Below are 13,141 nucleotides of genomic sequence, written 5' to 3'. Positions count from 1 at the left end.
CTCGACTGCGTACTTCCTGTACTTGCTGACATCATCAACACTTCACTGGCCACTGGTGAATTCCCTTCTCTTTGGCGTAAAGCATTTCGTCAAGCGTGATTCCACTGCCTAAAATTAGTAATCCCATCACTCTCAGTAACTTTCGGCCCATTTCAATTCTTCCTTTCCTCTCGAAAATAGCTGAGGCAGTTGTTCATAAACAACTTTCCGTGTTCGTTTACTCGCATAACCTTTTAAGCCCTTTGCAGTCAGGTTTCCGACCAAGTCATAGCACCAGTACTGCGCTTCTCAAGGTAACAGAAGACATCAGGCGAGGCATGGAGAGGCAAATGGTCACGGTGCTTATTCTTATCGACTTTTCTAACACGTTTAATATCGTTGACCATGACATTCTCCTTGCCTTGCTCAAACATATGAGTGTCTCTGAAATAGCCCTTAACTGGTTTGCTGTCTACTTGCGAGGCCGCCAGCAGGCAGTCCGAGTTGACCGGTCTTTGTCTGACTGGTGTGATCTGGCGACTGGCGTGCCTCAAGGAGGTATCTTATCTCCACTTCTTTTTTCTACCTTTATTAATTTTATCACACCTGACCTTCGCTGTTCCTACCATCTGTATGCTGATGACTTGCAACTCTATGACCAGTGCTCCGTGACTGACGTTCCAACTTGCATTGGTAAACTAAACCTGGACCTTTTACATATCCAGCAGTGGTCCGGGAGGTTTCGCCTCTTTGTAAATCCGTCTAAGTGCCAAGCTATTGTTATAGATAGTTCCAAACAGCTTACTAAACTAGACTTGGACGCACTTGCACCAGTAAACTTTAACGGCTACCCAATAATATTTAGTCAAAGTATTACAGACCTGGGTGTTCTTTTAGACAGTACCTTGAGTTGGAGAGCACAGGTTACTGAAATCAGCCGTAAGGTCATGAGCTCACTTCATTCTCTCAACAAAATGAAGCACTTCTTACCGATCAAAACTAAAGTTGCACTAATTAACACCCTTATATTGCCCATTATTGATTATGGTGATAATAATAATAATAAAATACTTTATTGTGCACTACAAAGAAACATACATGTTACAAACAAAAAAAAAGGACATAAGTAAGTAGGTAACAACAGGCGGACTTATCGCTAAAAAGCGATCTGTGATGCGATGGTGATGTGTGTTATCCGGACTTAAACGAAGAGCTTCTCGAAAAATTGGACTGCCTGCTTAATAACTGCATTCGCTTCGTTTTTTGCCTCCACAAATATGATCACGTTTCTTCTTTTCGCGCACAACTTGGCTGGCTTCCCATTCGTCAACGACGCAATATTCGCTTGCTTTCCACGTTTTTTTTCTGTGCTTAACGATCCACATTCTCCTGAATACCTTAAATCCTTCTTTCAATATTATGGCGTTACCCGCGACCGTCAACTTCGCTCTTCTGGCAATATGTCTCTGTCCATCCCTCTTCACCGGACCGGGTTCATGTCAAATAAGTTCGCTTTCAAAAAACAAAAAATCATTACGTGCTTTCTTTGCTAGCAGAATGAAAGATTCTTAATGTATTTATTTTGTAGCTTCATATGTTTCGTCTTTTTATTTATATATATTGTGTATGTGTGTATTATATTTGTAGTTATATGTATTTTTGTTTGATTTGTTTCGCTATTGTAATTGTAGCACCGCTCACAATCTCTCTGCTCAGCCTTAAGGTTGACTGGTAGAGAATGCTTCATGGCATTAAGTCCGCCTTTTGTACTATAAGATTGTTTTTCTTATGTGCAATAAAGATTAAATAAATAAATAATGTGTACAAGAAGTAAGAAGCGATTTATTAAAATTCAACTCCTGGATAAGTTAATGCCAAACAGTTTTTAGAGTGGGGGGATTCAAGAAAAGCAATTACAGTGGTTTTTCAGTATTTGTTCCCTAAGGGGGATAAAAGCGTGAAAGTTTGTACCAGAAGTCAAAAATTTTTTTTAACGAGAAATGTGTAAGTAACTTTGTAAAAAACATGTTATTAAAAAACAAGAAAAAGGCTTTCAGCTGTTTAAGAAAATGTATTCCCCAAGGACTTTAATTCATGTTTGCATCAGTCACGAAAAGTTTTTTTGAGTGATTGACTTGAAAATTATTAAAAAACAAGAAAATATACTTATTACAGTTTTCGAAAATTCATTCCTTGATTTACCCCTTTAGTAAGATAACAATAATGGGATTGTAAACTATTTTTACAGTACATATGGTGCTACTTTACCGCACTAGTGCGAAAATTAGCATATTACGTTACTGTGTCAAACATTTAAAGGGCCATATGTACTGTAAAACGTTGTACGATACATGTGCGAATAGGTAATTCGCAACTCGTGTCGATTTAAAACACTCCCTTCGGTCGTGTTTTAATTTATCGCCACTCGTTTCGAATTTCCTATTTTTCGCACTTGTATCGTAATGTACTATTAAAGGAGACACTTTTAACTTTTTTGACCCGGGTACGTCCTTAAACTACGTCCACAAGAGAGGTATGGACATTGTGAATATCATCTCGCTTTGTGTGGTAGGCACAGCCAGTGGATGTCATTCCAGATGTAGAGCAGAGCCCAACTGGGGAAATACCTCCACCTTACAGAAAACAGCAGCCAAATAACACACTAGACCTTACTCATAGTGTTGTGTTCCTGCCGGTGAGTAAGGTTGCCAGAGTTCAACGAGGGGGGGGGGGGGTTAGGGTTGGCAACGCGCATGTAACTACTCAGGAGTTGCCGGCGTACATATGCTACGGAGACTGCTTACCATCAGGCGGGCCGTATGCTTGTTTGCCACCGACGCACTTTGACCCTACTGCTAGCATAATATTGGATAGCAGTAGAATTTTTTTTTTTTTAATAATTTGACAACCGTGACATTTGTCTACCACAATGTATTTCTACGAAGTTTCAAGTTCCTCAATAAAATAAATAAATTAACTGTCAGATACTTCTTCCAAAATGTAGCACTTTATCTACCAGTAAAACTTATTTGAAGATTGTGAAACGACAACGATGACTCTATTCGTTGGATAAGTGGAAAGTAGCGTATTCAGGACTTAGACATTGTGAAACAGGCCCTAATTCGTCAAGTTCACCTGTCTAATAAAAGATTAGACTTCTAAAAAGTTCCAACAGTTGATAGGTACTTAATATTTACTTAATTAAATAAGAAGTTCTAAGTTCTTCGAAATTCGTCGACCACACAGTTTTGTAGAAAGCGTAGACTTCAAAGAACCTTCGGTTTTACTTTGAAATATGTTTCCACCGATGTAGTACCAATTAATTTAAATAGGTACGAATGAATGCATAGCAAAGGACGTATGAGTACCGAGTGGTTTATTGAATCAATGCCTGAATTGGTACTTTGCACAGAAAAAAACATTGCTTTTTAACATGGTCAATTTTTAAAGGATTTTATACTATGATTTGTATGTGGACATTTTCAGTTTAAAGTGTACCTTTTACTTTTTTCCAAGCACCATCAACTTTTGGATTATTTCTACTCAGAATCACGAAGAATATCTATTTAAAAAAGGAATAAAATTGTCCGCAATAAAATCAGTTTCGTGATGCATTTTGCCATAAATTTTGTATAGACTGCCACACAGTTTTGTGGCCCAAAATTTATATGAAAATCTGGGAGACATTGTTTTTCTTTGTTTCAGTCAATAGTCCTGATTCTGACAGGCCAATTTTAGTTTTAGTTATTAGATCTGTTTTCAATATGATACTAATCTGTCAGTGTCAAACTGTATTTGCAAGCATTGTATTATATTTTATCTGTAAATAAATATTGATTGATTGATTGATTGATTGATTAGAAAGTGATAGTTCTTCTACCAAAAAAGTAACTTTAGTCACTGATAGATCAGTTATCATAGTTAGGTATATTGGATATAGATCTAATAATTAAAACTATATTGCCCTTTGATTTGAAATAACCCATACATAATTTGTCGAAGAAAAGTAAATGGTACACTTTTAACTGAAAATGCCCATATCAGTAATCTGACGATACATTCCTGCTACTACGCTTTCATATTAAATTATAGTGAATGTGCCGGTCCAAAAGGTGCGCAATATAACCGATATATTCTCAATGAATTGCCAGTCCTGTCCTATATTTCAAAGGTCCAAAATTATCTGCTAAAGAAGTATTCAGTCACATTTCCGACCTTTGACCGTCATTTGTTACCCGCAAACTGTTATAAAGACGCCGTCCTTTACCGAGGTCACTTAATTGATTCTTTCTTCAGGGCCGATATTTCAATCACCAAACGAGCGCTGGTCTCAAACAAACTGTTGTAAGTATGACCTATTATTGTTTACTTCTTCAAGTTTGCTAGTATTTAAGTACGAGTATGTTGTTTTTTAGTTTTAGTTTGCTTATATTTGGTTAGTATTATTAACATGTATCATTTTGCACGTCGTTTAATGATGATGAAATAAAAGTATATCAGTATATATATATATATATATATATATATATATATATATATATATATAACTTGATGTACTTACAGAAAAAATACATTGATTCGCCTGCGCGCCTGTAAATGCTGCTAATGAAATTAATATCCCATTATGTATTGAAATAAAAACATTATATCATACAGAACTCCATTGTTCAATGATTGCTCTACGTCGTCGTCTTACAAAACTTTTGAATTTATAATCGTAGGTATTTGCAAAATTTGTAATTAAAGTATTGAGATATTATTAACCAATTTATGTGCATAAAAGTATAAAAACAGTATTCAAACAAAAAAAAGATAACATGAGCCAATTTCAATTAACGGCTTAAGTCCAATAAAATTAATTTTTTTGCCAAAAAGTGAACACTTTTTCTTTTTTTTGATAAAGTTTATAGGTAACGGTTTAAAAGCAATAATACAATTTTACTATAATTTTACTATATTTATTTATATTTATTTATTTATATTTCATCGTATGGCGACTCTTTAATTAAACTCTTAGTTTGTGCTACTCTGGTTTATTTTGACAAGTCTAATACGATGGGGTGTAAAATACAGCCCAAATATGTAAAACCGCAATTTTAAAAGCTGGAGTGACAATGCTTTTCTTGTGTTAATGTCATCACTGAGGCCTTGTAAAATTCGTCACTGTCGTAGGAGGGTGCTATCAAAAGTTGTACCTTTATAATCAGTAAGGCTGTTGTGAAACTTCTTAGGCGGCAATTCGATAATCGATTAATTGATGAGAATTTTATCGCAAGTGAATTTTGAAGGTAGCGTCACTTCAGAGAGAAGAACGGCATGACGTAGATAAAGATTCGATTACAGCTGTCTTGTATACAGTGATGCAGGCTTCTTTTATTTAGTTGTCAGTAGACATACCTAACTACCGCCCTCTACAGGATATATATATTTTTTTTTTGGAATCCTATTTTCCGCACTTGCAAATATACACGAGCCGCAATCTCGACGTAGACAAATGCAACGCGCCTGACGCGATGACACCAACTGTCTCCGTTTACACTCCCGAAATATTGCCAGCCTCAGACGTATTTTATCATATGTTATATTATTTACCGTATGTAATAGATTTAATCAAATAATATAAACTTGAATATTTTGAATAGTTACTTTCACTAGCCGTTATAATTGTTTTCATTGCTATTGATTGATTTAGTTAAAATCAAAAGGTCATACTGGTTGGTGCCGAAGGATATTTTAAATTCAATATTTACAAAAATATGGTAATTACAGGTCCCCTAAAAGTAGTTTAACATGTTCTTATAATCCAAAAGAATTTATTGGGATACAATTCTGCCCTAGGATTTGTAAATGGACACAACCCTAGTAGACATTGTAGTAACTTTGAATATTAATTGGTACGAGTATCCCCAACTTGATGACATATTTTCGAGATATTTCCAAAATACGTGAATGGTGGGGCTCAGCATTTCATTGCGAAATATTTAAAAATGGGTAAAAAATGTTGTGTGCCAGGTTGGTAGAAGTGAAAGTTTTGCTGATTGTGGTATATATTTTCACAGATGAACCACAATCATTCAATTTTACGATAAAAATACAAGACGATAATTGTCAAACACATTAGGGTGACCATGATGTCGGCACGATGTGAATCAGTTTACACAATTCTTATTAAGTACTCAAATAGCCATCACACATATGAACATACCATGAGTGCGAAAGAGGCAGACTACAAATGAAAAATCGTGACCAGTTTTGAGTTCGACAGAGGCGGCTAACGGCCGCCATTTATTAATTTTCAAACACATGTCCGGCATCGTAACACCTTAAGTATTTTAATTATATAATAATTCAGCCTATATACGTCCCACTGCTGGGCACAACAGGCCTCCTCTCATGTGCGAGATGGCTCGGGCTATAGTCCCCACGCTATCCCAATGCGGATTAGGGACTTCACATACACCTTTCAATTTCTTCGCAGTAGTAAGTATTTTAATTAGAAAATATAAATCTCATCCACATGGAATCCAGGGCTATAAACGCAAAAATCGAAGTTCATCAATTGCGGGCGTTTTTCTGTCACTCTTATTACGTCTTAGTGAGAGCAAAAGAGAAAGATCCCCGCAATTCGCGAATTTTGGTTATTGCGGTAGGCCCCCAGTTATTAGTATGTGTAAGCGAGAACGAATATCGACATTAGAAAAATTGTATATTGTTAGTGTTGTGTGTCGACAGAGTAACATCCCTAGTGCGCAAAATGTTCAAGTCAATAAACAAGACCAAGTGCGAATAGTTCGAAAAACTCGCGCGGCTAGAAGATATTGATGTCAACTTTAGCCAGTCTTCTTCGAGACAACGCCGTTCTCGGAACGTCGGACGTAAACATAAAACTTGATACGCGATTAAGTCCCGTTTATATTAGTTAATAATTTATACATGGAGATATAAAGGAGCTAAGAGTGACAGAGAAAGATGCTCACAATTTGCGAACTTCGGCGTTCGCGGTAGGCTCGATTCTAACAAGCTCCATAATACTATCGTAAGAAAAAGATAATATGTTTCTCTCTAATCTCTATTACGCTCCATTGACAAGCGCCTTTCTTAAAAACTATAATAAACGGGCGAAGCGGACCGCGACCCTGATCCTGTCAGCATATCTGTCTCTCTCTCTTTTACTCATACCTGTGTTCTTGACAGAAGTTACGGTGGACCACCTTCCTGACGATCGATCATGGTTGCGGTCCGGTACAACTATCAGTAACAGTTTTTAGGACGACTAAATTAAGTAAGATTTTGTGAAGCGTTTTACAGAAGAGAATAAACTATATCCATCCCTTTTCAGGGGCCATAATACTAGCACAGCAAAAAGACAGTAAGATTCTCTCTGACTATGCATGAATGAGAAAAGATCTTGGCCAAACTATATATTCCACGTTATCCTAATATCCCAGATACATAATATAATATGAGTTATATTATAACTCATGGTCACCCTAATTAGAAAGAGATGCAACGGCCCACCTTGACTTCTCATGTGGACACACTTTTTGGCCAATGTACCCTATCCGGATAATCTTATAAGTCCGTAACGTACCCACACACGAATATTGAATATATATATATATGAATCTCTTTGAAAACATTATATAGGTAACTTATTGATCATTATTACCTACTTTATTATCGATAGAACACAATCAACGTAATACAAATTTATATTTAAAATGATTCTCCGTAAGCCTAACTCGTATAACAGAAGTCAAAACCAGATCTAACAACTACGAAGCCACACCCAAAAACTGGCTTCAACGCTTCCAATCCGAATAATAATAGTTCCGTACTGCAAGCGCCGAAGCTCGGCATCTTTCAAGTCTATAACGTGCAGAAATTAGGAAGCATATTGTAAATAACACGCAAACTTTGTGGCCTGTTGTACATACAAGCATTGTTCCCTTATTTCACCTTTGTCTATGTAAATGAGCTTGAGCACACTAAAGTCGCTCGCTCAGTTCGTTCAACAATGGGCCTAGTGAAGATTTAAATGTTAACAAACTTGTTGTGCGTCGGCCGTATTCTAGTGAGGCAATTAATTTGATATTGTATGGAAATTTTATTGGGTACATTCTCCTACTCGGAGAAGCTAATACTTTAAAACTCTAGCAATTCAATTATAAGCTTTTCGAAATTTTGAAGCTTGTAGATAAATAACGTAAGTCAGCAGGCGTATCATGACATGTCAAGTTAAAGACATAAGTACCTACGACCCTTTGTGGCATCGCCTATTGGTAAGAGACGAGCGCCATGGCGTCCGGGATAAGCGCCATACAAAATAATATAATATAACACTAAATTGACGAATATAACTATCCTGTTTTTTTTTTTGTTAAAGCTAAGGTGCTACTAGCAGGTGCCGTGCTTAACTGTGTAAAACAATCCATCATATGTTTCATTTTTGTAATCATTTTTGGGAAACTTTGTTTTATAACGACAATCAATATATAAGAACTGACAGTTGACGTTAGTCAAATAGTTGAAACCTTGTCTGTTCATACTTTTTCTACGCTGTGCGCTGTCGTCGCTTGCATTCCGCTCACCATGTACTTAATATTTAGGACTGATGATTGCCAAAATTTAGAACGCAAACGTAGAATAGGTCTCTCGCACAAACTTCCCTCTGTATTCATGAAGCAATTAAAATAGCTCGTCGTTACAGCAGTCACTTTATGAAATTCCGCAAATATTCAAAAGGCCAACGCATGACAGAATAATTGCAATAATTTTGTGTTTCAAAAATATACGGTATTTTTTCATTTCATAAGTACGTGCAAAGAGTAATATAATATAAAGGGCAAATAGAGCCCTCTGGTAACACGAGTAGGTTTGTAACTATTTTTGAGGCGCCATCTGCAATTCTGAACCAGAACTATCGTCGTCAATATGCATACCTATTTGACCCGATATACACATTGATTAGTGTTATGTATGTACGAGTTCATTTTGCTACTAAACGCAAATATCAGATGTATGGACTTGCATTTAACACAAATCAATGTGTAAATAGGGTCATATATAGATATTTATATTTTTTAATACTACGTCGGTGGCAAACAAGCATACGGCCCACCTGATTGTAAGCAGTCTCCGTAGCCTATGTACGCTTGCAACTCCAGAGGAGTTACATGCGCGTTGCCGACCCCCCCTCGTTGAGCTCTAGCAACCTTATTCACCGGCAGGAACACAACACTATGAGTAGGGTCTAGTGTTATTTGGCTGCGGTTTTCTGTAAGGTGGAGGTACTTCCCCAGTTGGGCTCTGCTCTAGATCTGGAATGACATCCACTGGCTGTGCCCTACCACACAAAGCGAGATGACATTCACAATGCCCATACCTCTCTTTTGGACGTAGTTTAAGGACGTACCTGGGTCCATTATATTATTTACTTGTTGTAAGATATATTGCTAAGGAGATATTGTAAAGACAAATCATACAGTTTATACCAAGCATAATTTTAACTATAATAACTCAATTATAATAAAGTTCAATACCGGATATTTTACACTATATAGCGAGTTTAAATTGGGAAATAAATAAGAGTTTTATTTCCATAATATTTAACGATCCAAATTCAGAACTATGCGGCTTTGATAAACAGTTAAACATGCACTCACTCACAGCAGCACAAAATAGCATCCATGTTACGAACCTAAATCTCGACTTTGAAAAAGGCTTCAAGATACTTATTTAAACACCAAAACAGAGGATAAACTTCAACTCGACGTTAACTGTATGTAAATAAAGTATCATATCGGTACGGCTGAAATAACATACAAATGACCATGAAACACAAATTAATACGTCTAATCACATGTTGTGAAGCTAATGATGGCGTAGAACTTTATTTGTTCCTATGCAGGGAAAACATCAGGGTTGCCATATCGAAAAAACGGTTTTGTTGCTCTGCAAAATAGATGACGCTATTTTTTCTAATTATACTGGTTAATCTATGTTGAGGAATGTGCTTGCCTTCTTCGAGACGTGAAAGGATATCAAATCAAAAACTGAGTCTTCACATATTCATTTTTTTAATTTAAATAATGCAGAATTTTACGAATACGAGGTATAATAAAAATGAATAAAAGACTGAAGGTAATCTGTTTCTGAGGTTTTTATCCCAACTTACTCATTTAAATCTGACAACTTGTTATAAAAAATAAACTATAGATTTTTTCGGAAGATACTTCTTTACTGTTTCAGGGTCTTGATTTTTCCCCCAAAATTCTGAAAAAAAAAACAATAAGTTAGATGTATGGCTGACTTCAATATTAATTATAAAAAGAAAACTCTCTTGAACCGAAAGATGAACTTGCATATTTGTAAAAGTTAGCGATAAAAGGCCCAAAAGTATTGATTAGCTCAAGAGTTTGGTACTCGTATCAGGTTTTTCAATATCACTGTACGGGAAATTCCAAAGCTGAGATTTATTTAAAGTGAACACATTTGCTTCTATAACTTAAGTTTTTGTAGGTATTGCTTTGTTACAAACTGTTTGAAAATATTAATACTAGATATATAAATGGACTATAATATTGCTTTCGATTACCGCGATAGTTACTCACGAAATAAAACTACCGTAAAACGCTGCAACTTTGCCTGGATTTTGACGTTTTTTTCTTATATCTGTGAACCTATTTTTCATTATGAGTTTCATGAGTATTAGTCGGAAAACATACCCTATGCCTTACCAGATAAGACTCAAATCTTAATACCTAATCATACTGTATTTCCGATTTACAAGCAATCAAAGTGGCAGGCAAAGTTGTAGGCCTAAGACGTAACTTTGCCTAGACGGATATCTCCATAAATAATGTGTTGCTATTTGCAATAATATTTACTCTTGTGCATGAGACATTATGCTTGTCCCTGGCAGTCAAATTATGGCCATAAGCTTAATACTTTTTTTTTCACATGCAATAGGTAAAGTTGTAGCAGGTTCCACAAACTTTCTATACAAAAATATCGTTAACTGTAGGGTTGTGCCAAAAAAATATTGTTATTAAAAAAATCTATTTATATTGTTAGTTACAAAATAATCAACAAACAAATGTAATATAATGTTGTTTGATTTCTTTTTCTTTTAGTATTTAATAATTTGAACTTATTTTAATTTTTTTATTACAAATACATTGCAGATACACTATTTTGCTAATTTTCAGTGCATTATTATAGTGTAAAGTTCTATTTCATTGTAAAGTTCTAATCACCCATCACCTTTGAACTCCAATTGTAATCGACCTGACACCTCACAACCCAGATTTCGATAAGAAAGATAACTGCAAGACAAATCAAATGAGCCTAAACACAGTGGGTTTATTATGTGTAGTTTCGAAGTTGCTATTTTCGGTCTCCATCATCAGACCATCTCGATGGTACCATAAACATTGCATTATCACCCAAGTTACATAAGTATGTCAAACACCTCAATTGGTCGCTAATAAGTGGTTGAAAATTGATTGTAAACATACAACATAATTATAATACAATAAATATACAATTACAAGTAACTACAATAGAAATATAATAACAGATTGCAATAATTTTTTTTTTTTATAATTTTCATTTTAATACCCATAAGTTTTTTTGTTAACGTTAGTTTATTATTGCAATGTCAGCAGATCTACATAGGTACCCACACAGAAAGTCGGTGAAAATCGACTTGCAAAATTTGACTTAAACAAACAAACATTGCAAGTTAATAAAAAGCTTGTAATAAATAAACTAATTTAAGCAGTTTAGGCAAGCTTATTTTTACTCTTTTCTGTACATTTATAAAATTCAGCTAGTGACAGCCCTAGACCCAGGCAAAATTGTGTCATTCAAGTTTCCAAAACACTGCCCAATATTGCCTAGTACGTTATCATGCTGAAATCATGTCCTTTTCTTGAAAATATTAAACCTACGGGAAATAGACAGTCTTTACTTACCCTGGGACGTTACCACTTCTCAAAAAACACCTTTTTCGTAGATAAAAATTCAAAAGTTGCGAGACACTAAAAAAATGTTGCCCCTCACGCCGACTTATGATACGTAACTGGCGGAGCAACAATGGAGTTACCATTGTAAAAATATGAAATATGTGTTGCCAGAATAATGAAAATTACTATCAAATGATAAAAAACAAGAAAAAACTAAGCAAATTCGAGAGATCGTAATTGAAATGAAATAGGCAAAATTGAGCTTAAATGGCAAAGTTGCAGCATTTTACGGTATGGAAACGGATTATATCACGTATAATAAAAACGCGTTTTCGTTAGTCAAAACTAGTATTATATGAAATTAATTTTGAATGATATATTGAAAATTAGTTTTCCAAACGCCACTTAGTCAAAAATCCTAGTTAAAATTAATCATTCGGATGATTTGATGGAAATTGATATGACGCTTTGGTGGAAATTAGTTTTAACTAGATTTACTCAGTCAAAACTAGGTTTTACCAAAGCGTTTTATCGCGTTTTCACTTAGGCGACACGGAAAACTAGTTTTAAATAAAAAAAGCGTTTTCATTCAAGCCGGGTTTTTGCGGTAGCATGTAAACAGCTGTGGGATCGTTTGTTTTTTTTTCAATATCCGAGACAAAATTAAATAGTAAGTACCTGAGTATAGAGAACAGGAATTGCGTAAGCAAAAAACAGCGTGAATAACCCGCTTTGAGTCACTAAAGGACAGATTCTTTAGCGACTATGTTTTTATATGTGGGAAGACCATAATGTTTACTTTATTTTATTTTATTGCGGAACCCTAAAACCACTAAACAAAGAAATATAATGGAATATATCACATTCAAAATGATGATTTAAGGATTTTAAGAATACAAACTTACAACATTGTTCGAGTGGAACGCACTGTCTGTCCTTCCTCCTGACCAGTCCTTCGCGACACTTGCAGCCGGGCAGGCAGATGGTGGTGCAGGCGCGGTTGGCATCGTGCGACTCACAAGTGGGCTCGCAGTGGGCGCTGCAAGCGTCGTGTACTTCATCAGCAGAGCACCCGTCGGCTGCTACAATAAGACGGCATGGGTGTAAACACTCCGATCGGAGTTTATACACGTTTCTGGCGGAATTAAGCTTCTTATCTACTAAACTAAGGACGAAAAAAAAACGAATACGGT

Source organism: Cydia pomonella, chromosome 3, assembly GCF_033807575.1.
Source record: "Cydia pomonella isolate Wapato2018A chromosome 3, ilCydPomo1, whole genome shotgun sequence".
In the NCBI taxonomy this organism is placed as follows: Eukaryota; Metazoa; Arthropoda; class Insecta; order Lepidoptera; family Tortricidae; genus Cydia; species Cydia pomonella.
This window is presented reverse-complemented; position numbering follows the sequence as displayed.